This window comes from Mustela nigripes, chromosome 3 (genome assembly GCF_022355385.1).
Source record: "Mustela nigripes isolate SB6536 chromosome 3, MUSNIG.SB6536, whole genome shotgun sequence".
NCBI lineage: Eukaryota > Metazoa > Chordata > Mammalia > Carnivora > Mustelidae > Mustela > Mustela nigripes.
Window position 1 is genome coordinate 95815076 of NC_081559.1, and position 13467 is coordinate 95828542.

At 45.8% G+C, this 13467-nt stretch overlaps 1 long non-coding RNA gene across 1 annotated transcript in view; it reads right to left on the reverse strand.

Moving 5' to 3' along the window:
• Nucleotides 1-444: 444 nt before the first annotated feature.
• LOC132013060 (uncharacterized) overlaps nucleotides 445-13467 on the reverse strand; it is a 116407-nt gene continuing 103384 nt past the window's right edge. The window contains exons 3-5 of the long non-coding RNA XR_009402864.1: nucleotides 11753-11865; nucleotides 10331-10464; nucleotides 445-840 (exon numbers count right to left, since the gene is read on the reverse strand). This is a non-coding gene — a long non-coding RNA (uncharacterized LOC132013060). The remainder of the gene's footprint in view (nucleotides 841-10330; nucleotides 10465-11752; nucleotides 11866-13467) is intronic.

The window sequence follows — 13467 nt, forward strand, 5'->3', positions numbered from 1 at the left end:
ACATATCCAAACTTGTTTCAGGCCAGCTGGTGTAGAAATGCTAGCATTAGCGTGGTTGGTATGTTCTTGGAAGAACTCAAAGAAGAGGTGGGAGGTGGGGGAACAATGCCAGCTGCAGCCCTTGCTTCTCCCGAGCCTCTGCGGCAGATCTGAGATCCAAAGCAATGAAAAACTGTGCCACAAGGCCGATTGGCTTTGCCTGTTCTTGTGAAGCGCCATCCAGCCTGACTATCCACACACGTTCACCTGCTCTCTGGGGGCATGGGTGTATGAAGGTGCACACACGAGTTGTGTCTTTCCATGATGTCAGCTTTATTGAATACTAAAGCAAAGTTGAATCACAATGATCAAGCAGGTTCAGGATTCCAGACTCAATGACCTTTCACCATGGGATTACATTTGGCTTCTTACACAGCACGCAGAGCAGGACGAACAAGGTAACAGAAGGGTGCAGGAAGCGAACGGACCAAACGTGAAGTCAGCCTGGGGGTGTGCAGTTCAGGAAAGGCCTCGGTCTGGTCCAGGTCAGCTCTTGGCCCTCGCTGCTTCGGTTGTTCCAGCAACGAAGGGTCTCGATTCTGTTTGGGGATCCATCGGGTAGAGTCTTCTGTGGCTATTGCCTTTTTTAAGTGGTCAGACATAGAGGGGTCATGTCCAAAGAGTCTGAAGGTTTGTTGCCCAAATCCTTCCCTTTTTAAAGGGATTTCATCAGTTTTGAGTCTCTGCAGACCTCCCCTGGGTCTGCTCATTATCAGTTCTGGATGTCTTCTGACGTTGGTCCTGGCGAGCTCTTCTAGCTGCAGTACCTTAACTGTTTGCGTCATTGCTTGATCCAGGCCCCTGATTGACATGAGAGACTCCATTTTGTTATCTACAGGGTGCATGGGTATGAGCCTGAGGCATGTGTATTGTAGAGGTCGGAAGAGGCCTGAGATCTCTGAGAACCCTAAACGAATTGATATTCTGAGGTGCACATAGAATGTTTGTCCATAACCAGACTTAATGGGAAGAAGTTGCCCTGCACAATGTTATGAGAAGAAAGAAAGATCTTCTCCCTGACAACTCTAAGGCAGAGATGGGACTAGGGTGAGGCCTGCAAGGCAATGTTTAAGGAGGATCTCACTCTCAGGTCCACACAAGTATATCGTGTCAGCCCTGGCACAAACCTGAGGGTGAGGCCTCCTTAAATTTTGTGCCCTAGCTCTCCGGTCCTGCTCCCTGGAAGCCTGCCTCTGGTCCTTATGAGAGGAGGTAGTGAGCAGGGTGGCTGTCATGGGGGTGACCTAGGAAAGGACTCCAGAGGGTGGAGGCTTCTGTGGCAATTCTTTGTTGCCTCCCCAAACATTCATTTCTCCTTCCTCCCTTATAAAAGGAGACTGATTTTTATTTGGAAGTGGTGAGCAATAAACCCCGTTTAACTAATCCCATAAAAAGATATTTCCCAGGTGCCCTTGTACCTTACAGCTTGGTCAGGAGACCAGGCTCCCTTCTTTGAAAGAGAAGCATAAATGTATGTTACATGAGCAGGACAGGCTGCTTAAAAGGAGCTAAATAAGCTGGAAAGACCTCTTTCTTAATCTTTTTTCCCCCCTATTTTGACTTTCCTCCTCCCTCTAGTCTGCAATGTGGAAGCTCCAAGGATGTCCTGGATCATCAGTAAGCTTGAGAATGGAAGCTATGTGCTAGGAAGACAAGGTAGAAAGAGAAATCTAGGTCCCGAATGCTGTTATTAAATCTCATGTGAGACAGGTCTTTATAGATATATAATTGTAGCTCAGATAAAGTGATTGGCTTCACTGCTTCTTACAAAGGGTGAAGCAGGAATTGAGACTCAGGGCTATCTGATTCCAACCTTTCCCCTTAGCGGTTATCCTGTATCATTGTGAGGCAAGAATACTTAAAGCTAACTTTGGAAAACAAGCTGTCTGTTTGGGGCAGAACTGCCAATCAGCCCCTTTCTTGAGCCCGTTGAAAGGTTTCCATTAAGGACCCCGAGCAGCTTGCGCTCCCTGAACCTGAAGCCTGCTCAGCGGCTCTGCTGCCCCCTACCTCTGTAGGCAGGGCCCAAGCCATAAGCCTCTCTCCTGAGGCCTTCAAGCTCTCACCTTCCAGGAGGCCACCTGCATGTGCTTATCCTGCTTCCCTCTCCCCTCCTCCCTAAAAGGGTTTTCTTATCCAACCTCCACAGCTCCAATAGATTAGGTTTCCATGAAATATTGATGCTTTTTCCTATGGCCTGGAGAAATCTGCCTCTATCCAGATCAGCTGGGCTGATTGATAAGTCAGGTTGAGGGAGGCACTCTTTTGTTCTTCAGCTTTGCCCTTCACTGACGGGGGAGGGAGATGAGTCCTGGCTGGAGCACACTCAGGTTTCCAGGGCCACTCAGGACCAGCAAGTCTGGCCAAGGTTAGGTTCTGTGGGGGGTGGCTGGGAAACAGGATTATTCCTAGGAAAACTGTTCAGCCAATAGACAGGATAGGATCTATCTGGTATAACTTGAGCCCTCCCAATCATCTCCCCAACTTCCCACTTTTTTCCTAACCCCAGATACACAGGTCACTGCTGATATCAGAAAGTAATTCCTTCCCTCTCGAAGACTTTGAGATCTTCAGCAGGCTCTGCAGCCTAGTTGAAATTGTGATTGTGTTTATCTTTGTGTTCAAGATGGCTGATCACAGCATAGTTGATGGTGGGGGAGAGGTATGAGAGATGAGGAAAGAGAAAGTTCAAGTGCATAGTTTGGCTCAAAGGGCAAGGAAGGGTATGAAGTGAAGTGGGCCATGCTGTGTGCCTCTGCAGGGAAGAGGGATCCCCAATAAAGGGGTTGGTACAAACAGCACTAGTTATGATGTTGCCTTCTTTGTAGGACCTCAGGCTGGCTACAGCAGCCCACTGGTTCCAGGTGGTGTGTAGACTGTGCTGACCAGTGATGGCGTTGGGGGCCTCAGGGCACTCCCAGTGCAGACCAGAGCGCACCAGTGGCTGTGTCAGTGCTTGGTTACCCCCACCCAAGCAGGGCTCAATGGGGCCTGAACAGGACATTTGCCACCTCTGCTTCTGCTGCTGTGTGATGGTTGATTTTAAGTGTCAGCTTGCCTGTACCATGAAGTGCCCAGATAGTTGATCAAACATTATTCTGGATTCTTCTTTTAGGGTGTTATTGGATGAGATTAACATTTAAACTGTCAGACTGACTAAAACAGATTGACTTCCTGAATGTGGGTGGGCCTTATCCAATCAGGCGAAGGCCTGAATGAAACCAAAAGGCAGACCCTCCCTGAGTAGGAGCAAATTCTCCTTCCTGGTACATGTTAAATGGGGCCATCAGCTCTTCCTGGTTCTAAGGCAGCTCTTGGCCTTTGGACTCAAACTGGGCTCTGCAGATTTTGGACTTGTTGGACTGCATAATTGTATGATCTATTTTTTAATAACATCTCTCTCTCTCCATATATATGTGTGTGTGCATATATATATATATATATATATATATATATAATAGAATATATACATATATTCTATTGATTCTGTTTATCTGGGAACCCCCTAATACACACTATCAAGAAGCATCCCTATGGTGACCCAAATTAAAGGGCCACCACTAACCTAATTATATCTGCCCTGGGACAGCCAAACTGCCATGCGGTAGCCAACAGGGATTAGGAACACATGTGGGAATTTCCAGAATTATCTGACATAAGTCTTTAGGAAGGATAGCTTGTTTCCTTAGTGTGAGAGTATAGAGAACATAGCTAAGGAATGATTTTGAGCCCCTGTGGTAGCCTGAGCAAGGTCCCCTTAAGGATGTCCACATTCTAATCCTCAGAACCTGAGTATGCTAACTTACATGGCAAAAGAAACTTTGCAGGTGGCATTAAGGACCTTGAGATGGGGAGACAGCTCTCCGTGTTCTAGGAGGGCCCAGTGTAACCCTAAGGGTCCTTATAAAGAGAGAGACAAGAGAGTCAGAGGAGGAGGCGCGAGACTTGACAATGAAGCAGAGATTGCAGGGATGTGCTCTGAAGATGGACAGAGGGGCCATGAGTGAAGGAAGGCAGGTGGCCTCCAGAAGACAGAAAATGCCAGAAAGACTGATACAGGTCATAGCTGGGAAATATGTTACTGCCCCTTGGGAAGGACAGGGCATTAAGAAGTCAGACCCTGCAGATGGTGAGCTTTTCTTTATGATAACTCCCGTGGCAGACGGTGAGGGTGTGCTCCCCCATGCACTGAGTGCAGGGTGAATATATACACATGGGTAAAGTCACTCTTGGAAAGGCTTCTGACATGGCCACCAAATGCATCCTAACTGACCCAAACGTCAGCTGGGTCCCCTAGGGGTGCCTCAAAATGTTGCCTTTTGAGGCACCCCTAGGGGATGTGTCTCCAAACCTCCCTTCCATTCTAGGAGAATAAATTGCAAACCCAAAGGGTCTCCAGAAAGTGCCCAGGCACCTGTGACCTGGGCACTTTTTGGAGACCCTTTAGGTTTTCAATTTATTCCCCTTGCATGGAAGGCAGGTCCATCCCATGGATGGTAGGGAATGTTGTAGGAACCCCTCTCCCCGCCCAGGACTGTGTTTGATGCGAACCCAAGACTAGACTAGGCAGCTTACTTACCACCTGGGAATGCTCTGGAGTGCGGTTAGGATGACCTGAGAATTTCCAGCACCAAGGAGCCGTGGAGAGAGCACAGCTAAGCAGAGAGACAACGACCAGGGCTGCCACTGTCCCCTGGGACGGAGGCCGCTGTTCTGTTTTCTTGCTCCCCTCCCATTTTATAGTTTTCCTAAATTTGGCTTGGCTTTCCAAATAATCTGATTTTCATATTCTGTCTTTGTGTTTTCTTTAACTATTTTTAGATCCTTTGATTCAGCTTAGTTGGCAGCTGCTCTTCCCCCAGATACTTGAAGAACTTCCAGTTCGGCATTTCGGCGGAGGCCAGGACTGGGGCGGGAAAGCGGCTGCCTTCCCACCGCACCTCCCCGCTCTGCTGGAGGAGGCCTGCGGCTCAGCGGGGCACGCGCAGCCCACAGGCCACCTTCTGCGCGGGAACAAGCCCGCCCAGGCTTTCTCACAGGCCTCGGGGCCCCGGGCGCCAGCTGTGGACGCAGCCCACAGCGACGCTGACTGTGGCCCCGGAAGGCTTCCCTCCAGAGAACAGCCACAGCCCTTCTCTCTGTGCCCGCAGGCCAAAGGGCTTCACACGGACACTGTGGCACAAAGGGTTTTTATTTTTTCATTTTTTAAGACGTATTTATTTATTTTAGAGAGAACGAGCAAGCACGGGAGGAGGCAGAGGCGCAGAGGGAGAGAGAGAACCTCAAGCACACGCTGCTCTGAGCGCGGAGACCCAAGTGGGACTCGATCCCAGGACCCTGAGATCATGACCCAAACGCAGTCAAGAGTCTGACACCTAAGGGACTGCGTCAGGCAGGTGCCCCCCAGAGAGGGCTTTTAAACTCATGTGACCTTTCACTACTATTTTCTGACCTTTCAGTCATCCTGGGGTATTCCTTCTCTGAAGCCTGGCACCCGTTTGTGACTACCTGGGCTCCACTCCTACCTTTGGCTCCTACTACCTGCATGATTGTACCTCTCTGGGGCCTCAGTGTTCTCTTCTGCAAAATGTCTGATAATAATGGTGTCTACCCCCTGATGTCCCTGTGAGGATTCAATGAATCTATGTAAAACGCTCACACCTAGGACTGTGCCTGATACATAACACACACTGTGGGAGGTTTGGCTGTTACTTGTACCAAACCTTGGCCATTCCCCCAGCTCCCACCTCTAGCCCTGACCCTGGATTCTCAGGTGATGACACTGCTGTTCTTACCACTAAGGAAATAGAGGCCTCGGCTACAAAAGATCTTAACTGGACTCCACTTCAAAAATTTACATTTCATGAATTTGTATCCTTTCTTCCTGAACTTAAAGGGCAAAGGGCCCCTCCTCTTGGTCAGTGCTATCACTCTACTTGTGGTCCTAATCCCTGCTCTTGTCTCCTCTGTCTGGGTCCCCAAGGCACCTATGACCTGAGTCACTTCCAGCTCTTTTTTTTTTTTTTTTTAAAGATTTTTATCTGACAGAGAGAGAGAGATTGAGAGCGAGCACACAAGCAGGGGGAGCAGCAGGAGAAGGAGAAGCAGGCTCCCACTGCACATGGAGCCTGATGCAGGGCTCGATCCCAGGACCCTGGGACCATGACCTGAGCCAAAGGCAGACGCTTACCCACCTGAGCCACCCAGGTGCCCCAAGGTCACACTTCTTAATTATAGAGGAAGTGGTGGTTCAAAGACATTTGTGGTAGAAAAAAATACAAAACACTAAAAATAATCACTCAGAATCTCATTTAACTGGCCCCTCTACAACCTGTTGCCACCTGCACAAGATGATCTATTTGTGGATTTCAACACATGGTTTCTCTGCTTCCAAACCTTGCAAGGTCTCCACTTTCAACAGAAGCAACTTTATCCTCCTTGGCTGGGCCCTGGGCTCTTCTGAGGTCTACGTTTCTATCCTTCCCTTGTACCCAGAGGCTGTTGAGACCTCCCTGAACTTTGCTCCGGAGGCATCCTCTACCTGGCAAAACTCTACTGGTTATAGAAGCTCCGTATTAAATGTTCTCTATCGGTAATACCGCCTTTTAACGGTCTCCAGGCAGCAGAGATGCCTCCTGTGGGCTCTGTGGCATTGTGTTCACATTTCTAATAAAGCACTTATCACATCCTACCACCTGTGCAGGCTGGAATTTACTTGGTTCTCTGGATTCATGGACTTTGGCTGTTGTTGAGCTCAGCTCTCCTGGGAATGGCTGAAATATAGACGATAGGGTACTTGCTCGGAGTTGTTCCAATAGGCATTTAACTTACCTTTGGAACTAGCATATCATAAATGGCCCCAGATCTCAATTTGCAACAGGAGCAGAGCATTTGGTGGGAGCTTATCTTGAGAGGGTCTCTATCATGGATGCCTTTCCAGGGGGTGCCAGGGACTCATCTGTGCCAGGTTTTCTGCTGTGGGTTTGCCTTCCTCAGTTATTTAGAATCTGCCACTCACTGAATTTGACATTGGTGGTCCTCAAGCTTTAGCGGGTGTTAGACTCACACTCTAGTGGTGGTGGTAGGGAGTGGGGGTGGGCTGAGGAGACTGGAGGAAGGGAAGAAGGAGCAGGTGTGGAAATACAGATGGTTGGGTCCCACCGCCAGAATTTCTGATTTCCAGGAGACTGGGGTGGGACCCAGTGATATGAATTTCTAATAAGGCCCCAGGAGATGCTGTTGCTGCTGGCCCTGGGACCACACTTTTCAGAAAATGGACAAGCTTAAGCCCTGCTTTCCTCCACTGCCCTATTCTACGTTTTCTCCGTTTCTATGGCAATGACTACGGTTTTCCTTTGCTCATTGGCATCGCTACTGGTGACTCCCCTTACTTTTAAAACTGTTTCCTTCTCCCTGGCTCTCTTTCCATTTTCCAACCTACCTATTATCCTTGTCCTTGCACCCGAAGGACAAGGATTATGCCAGCATAATTTTTACATCCTTAGTGTCAGTGATGACTGGCACGAACTAAGAACTTGAATAAATGGGGGAATAATTGGGCTGGGTGTCTGGTTCTGGCTCTGCTATTGAATTTGCTTTTTTGGGCAGTGAGTTAAATACCGTCCACTCAATATTTATTACTGGTAAGATTAAGAGAATGATGTTTCAAAGCAAAAATGAATTAGAGAACTGGATTAAAAATAAAAAAAGGGTCTGCCTAAGAGGAAGTTAATTAGCAACCAGTTAATTAAAAAGATGGAGGCCGAAGCTCTCCCTGACAACTGGAATGGTTGACCAGGCAGCCGACAGTCCAGGTGGCCCATGAAACTGCTTCCCGGGCAGACAGTTCCAAGTTTTGTGCCTTAACTTTTGCCACAAGAACACAGCTACTGCAACATCCATGGGAAAAACTGTCCCTGAAGAATTTCGGTTTGGAAAAAAAAAAAAAAAAGGAAATGTGAGCTCCACACAGCTGCCCTGGCATAGTGCCTCACAATATATTAATATAAAGCCTGACTATAAAAATAAATAGTGTCTACCTTTTTTGATTTAAAAAATTCATCCACAATTTAGGAGTTCTGAGAATACAAAAAGTATCCTGGAAGACCTAAGTCACCTCTAATATTTGTGTGTTGAATTATTTTTCCTCCCTTCCAAAATCTTTCTCTACCCCCTCCATTTCACCATAACATTTTGAGTGGTTTTAGCCTTTACATTTTCTGCATCCTGCTTTTAAAAATTAACCTTGTATCATAAATATTTTCTGTTGTTTCCCAGTCTTCAAAAACATTATTTTTAATCCTTCTTTTTAAATTATAATAATAATTGTGGTTAAGTAAACCCAAGGATTCAGAATTGTGGATAATGGGAAAGAGAAATTTTCTCCTTTCCAAAAGTGATCTCCAAAGGAAATCACTGCTAAGGGCTTGAGACTTTTGATGGAGGGAACAAGGGTGGGGGAGAAAAGTCAATAATTTAAAATTTAAAACAAATAAACAAATGCTCTTACTCTCAAATGTCACTTACTCTCAAAAAAAGATTTAGGATTTTGTGGCCACTTCTTTTTTACTAAAAAGAACAAAACCATGATTTTTCATAGCTGCTCACTATCCTATTACTGAACACTCATCTTGTTTGGCATTTTTAGTATTCTAAAGAGTGCTTGAGATGAACATCTTATATATACTTTCTTGTTTATAGGAGGTAAGGGTATTTTTTAATGGCTCTTATATGCTAAGCAAGTCAGTACTAAGGATTTACCCTTAGTAAAGGGCTCTTGACTTTGGTCTCACATTGACTCCTGACTTCACCTCTCACTCTGGCCAGTCTTTCAAGCCCCTTTGGGTTCAGGCTGCGGTGTGGCTCACTGAGACCCAGGTCCCCCTGGTTATGACTCAGGGGTGGCACTGTCTGGTAGGAAGAAGTGTATGGGGTTCAAGGTGGTAGAGAAGTCTGGTGAGAGAAGTGTTCCTATCACTCATCTCTGACACCCAGAGTGAGGGGGCAGGGAGGGGAAGAGCTCTGCTTTTCCCTTTACCTCTGAGTGGAAGTCTCTGTCTCCATTCCTGCTCCTGAGCCACACTAGAAAAATAGCTCTGGGAGAGGAAATACCTGAAATTATAGGGATGATTAAAGGTAGAGGGCGATGTTATCAGCCCTTCTGGAACAGTCATGGCAACTGCTAGTGTGGGGGAGAGGTGGGGTTTACAGAGAAGACACTAGAGGCAGTGGATGGCAGGACAGAAGGCTTTCAGAATGGGAACTCACAGATCTTTCTCAGACAAAAGCAGGAATATGTGCAGTTTCACATGACAGGAATATGTGCTTCTTAGTGAAAGGCTGGAGGAGGGTTCATGGTTCAGTGGGAAGGAACAGGAAATCACATTTTCCCAAGATGGGCAGAGATAAGATCTCTGGATCTTATCTTGGGTCCTTGAAAAGCATGACTGATGTATGATTATTCTAGTCCTGGGACACAGTTCAAGGGTCTTGGCAGTCATTTCTCATTTCCTCAGCCTTTCTTGCTCTGGAATCATCCCTCTCTCATAAACCTTTCCCTGAGACGGTGCAATGGGTGGAAAGATCAGCCTAGAAGAAGAGACCAGGAGCTGTGAAGTCTTCCTCCTTTAAACACAAAGCTGAGGGTTTTATGGTGGCAGTTGCTGAGGATGGAAGCTTTTCAAAGTCTCCCTGGTTGTGTACCTGCTGGAGATGTGTACCTGATGGTCATGAGTCTAAAATCCTTTGAGCTAGACTTAGGTACCTAACGCAAGTAGAATAGGGAAATTCTGGGTAAATGTAGGAGGATCAGCAAACTGGGAACTGAGTCTGACACCTGACAGTGTTTGTGGCCATCAGGCAGCCTTATGAGACCCCTGTGGCTTCTCATGGGCCACAAAAATCCTTTTGTTTGAGCAACAAACCCACAGCACACATGTGCACACAGACCGGATTAGCTTGCAAGTGACAGAGAATAACCCCTCCACTGGGGGCGCTAAAAGGACAATAGTATATTTAGAGTATATTTGAAGTCTCGATCAGAAAAATCAGACTGCGCCTGCGCACCGTAGCTAACATGGAGCATGCGTAATGATTTGCAGACCTCTCAGAATTCCCCGCCTGTTCCCAGAACCTCGTGTGACTCTTCCGTGCCCAAATTATAACCACCTTTAAGAATCAGAGCCCCACATTTACCCAGGGAGACTCAGATCCTCTCTCTGAGTGTACCCGCACTTCCTCCTCTCTACTGTGTACTTTTGCTTTGCAACAAAGTTGCTTCTGATATACTTACTCTGACTCATCCTTGAATTCTTTCTGTGGCAAAGTCACAAACCTGGCCCTGGCTGGTGGTTGAGGTCTCCAGAGCCAAGAACTGCTCCCATCTCTGATATCAGACCAGTCAGGATTCAGTCAGAAGCAGAACCACTAGGGGAATATATATATATATGACATTACCAATAAATAATGGAAACTGTCTTGTTCTACATAGAGTCAAAGACGTCAGATACCTTTAATACATTATACATACATATAAATTTATGTGAATGTAAAGTACAAGTGAGCAGGGACAAGCTGGAGCCCTTGAGCCAGAGCGGGACCCTATGGGATGAACTGAAACACATGTCAGTTCTTGTTGCCTCTGGCTTTGGTGGTGTGGGCATCTGGAGAAGCTCAGGCTTTCCATCTAGTAGTGAAACACACATATGGCCCAAGAATTACATAAATTGTAAAAGGATTAAGGGAATGCTAGAGGAATTCTGACTGCTCCCTCACACCAGTGGAATGAACCAGCGGATGAGAAAGAACATGTGCAAGCTGCAAAGCACCTACCCCTTCCCAGCATTGCCAGCACCCCCCCCCACCCCAGTCTCCCACAAGAATAGCTGTTGTGGCTCACCCTAACCACAAACACACAAGAGAGGGAATTCCAGAAAGGGTTGCTCAGCCTAATCAAGTGCTACATTACAGAGCCACCATAGCCACCATAGTCCTCTTCTTGACCACTTGGCGCTCATATACACTCCTGAAACTATACTTAATCTCCAAATAAAGACAATAACAAGGTCATGCTCCCCTGACATACCACTACCCAGTGTGCAAACAGAAATACTCTTTCTCTGAAAGAGGATATAAAGTTCTTTTTTTCGGCTCTGGGTAATGTTCATTCTTCCCCTAGAAGATTCATACTCCCCCTTTCATATCTTCTATTTTAAATACTAAAATATAAAGGTAATATCTATTAATATAGCTGCTGTAAGATGACAAGGGATAGACAGAGAGAAAAATATTCAGTTAATATGTGTCTGAACATTGGTACTAAAATAAGGACTATTCATAACTATTATAGTCTTGTATGCAACTGGTCAGAGTCATGGCTAACTTTTCCAACTACTTTCTTCAACTACATACCATATTTTTTGCCTTCAACACTCACCTCAGCTTATTGAGCTTCCTTGAACAGCGGTGGACGACCCAAACCTTCATTGCTGAAGGGTCTGGGCTTTTAGAAGTCCTGCCTGAATTGGATTGTTGAATTTAATTCAGAGCATGGAAATACTAAGAAATGGCTCAGAGGATTATCTGCAATCCAGATATATTCCTCCTGACCATCCCTGCATAGTAGCAACCCCATTTTCCCTTGATAGGCAGGATCAATTACCCCAGTCCAAAAAGTAACTCTCTCCACCCACCCTTTTCTGGCCTGTTGATTCACCTGCACAAGGAGCTCCAAATGGTCAGATGGCGGTCCAGTTCATTGGAATAATCTTTGTGCTGCTAGTGGAAACATCTCTCCCTTTGGAACTAAGACCTCTAGCCCAGCAGAATCTAAAGTTAAAGAGACAGAAAGCAAAATTTGGCTAGTGGAACACTAGGAGTCTTAATAAGTGATGCTATTTCCATTTACCTTCTAAATCTATGAATCCTGGCTATGGAGAAATAGAACTCTATGCTGATTCAGAGAATATTCTGCATCCTAGAGGATACTATTCCTTCCCTTCAATAGTTTACCACTTACCCAGAGCTGTAACTGAGTCTACAAAAGACCATTGCACCATCTTGCCCAGGTGGTCGTGTCCCTAGGTACTAGATTACAGGATAAGACTAGAGAATTTCTATAGAACAGTGAGGGTGAATTGTTGGCCTTGTCAGCTGAAAAACTACTTCTGATGATTTTATTAATAGTTATAGAGAAAAGGGCATTTGACCAATAGCTGCATATGCCAGATCCCATGAGATGTGTTGATTTCCTCTAACAACAGAACCACATCTAGAAGAGGAGCTACAGAAGAAGTCATCACCTGATTAAGTATGGTGGAAAGAGCCCAGCTTTATTCCTCAAGGGCACACTATTATAGGTTAGTTATACAAAGATGTGGAAGTGGAACTCACCATCTCTCAAGTTCTTGATGGCAACATTAATCTCTTCAATCTCTCCAGAAATGTGGTATTGTTTTTGGTTTACTATTTCCCTAGGTATAGAATACTAGTGGCTCCCACCTGGCCTTTCCTACCGTAATAGTCCTCACTCTACAGATTAAGGAACCCATGTGTGCATTCTTCTGAGTACCTCTATTCCAATAATGCACTTCAGAACTCAGAAAATAACCATAGATTGGTTTCAGGGACCCACTGGGCCCATTATGAGATGGATCTGAGCGAAAAGGCCATTAGACATTTGACCTTCATAACCTACTCCAGCTGGCAGACCACAGTGAGACTTCAAACTTCAGGAATTAGTGCCCATTCAGACCCTGCATCCCACAATACCTGAAGAGTCTGATTGTTTCTCCTTCCTTAATGCACAGTCACCCTGGAAAATAGTCACAAGTCCTTTTGGAGAAGGCAGGGAGGGAGGTAAACAATATAAATTTTTGACAGTGTAACAGGCTTTTTCTTCAAGGACCACTGCCTCTGAGTTGGTAAATTGGCTCAAGTCTGGGACTTGATTGAGAGGCTGTGACTTTCTAGTTTGGTGACATAAGCCAGATTTCTGTTCAGTAGACCGAGAGCTTTTCTGCCTATACAGATAAAATAAGACTTTAATAGGTTCTCTAACTATTTTAGTACTAAGGACAGCATAATCAACCAGCCAATGCCGAAGAGCTCTGTGAGCCAGACTGTTTTGATTACTGCTTTGATTACTCTTCTACCACTTGGTCATGGAATTCTATCATTCCTTTTGCATTTAGGAATCACAATTAACACCCTAATATCTGACTTTCAGAGAACAAAACCCACCAAATCTTTCAAAGATGTTGGGGGAGAAGGTCTCCTCATGAATTTATTACAGCCTTAGTTAAGGGTGTGTCCTCTGGGCCCTTCAGAATGTATGAGGTCTTCCATGATTAGTTCATTCTAGCTTTCTAATCTCCTTAGGCCTTCAAATACCTTCATATATAGTACACCAAGGAAGATTTGGTATTTCAT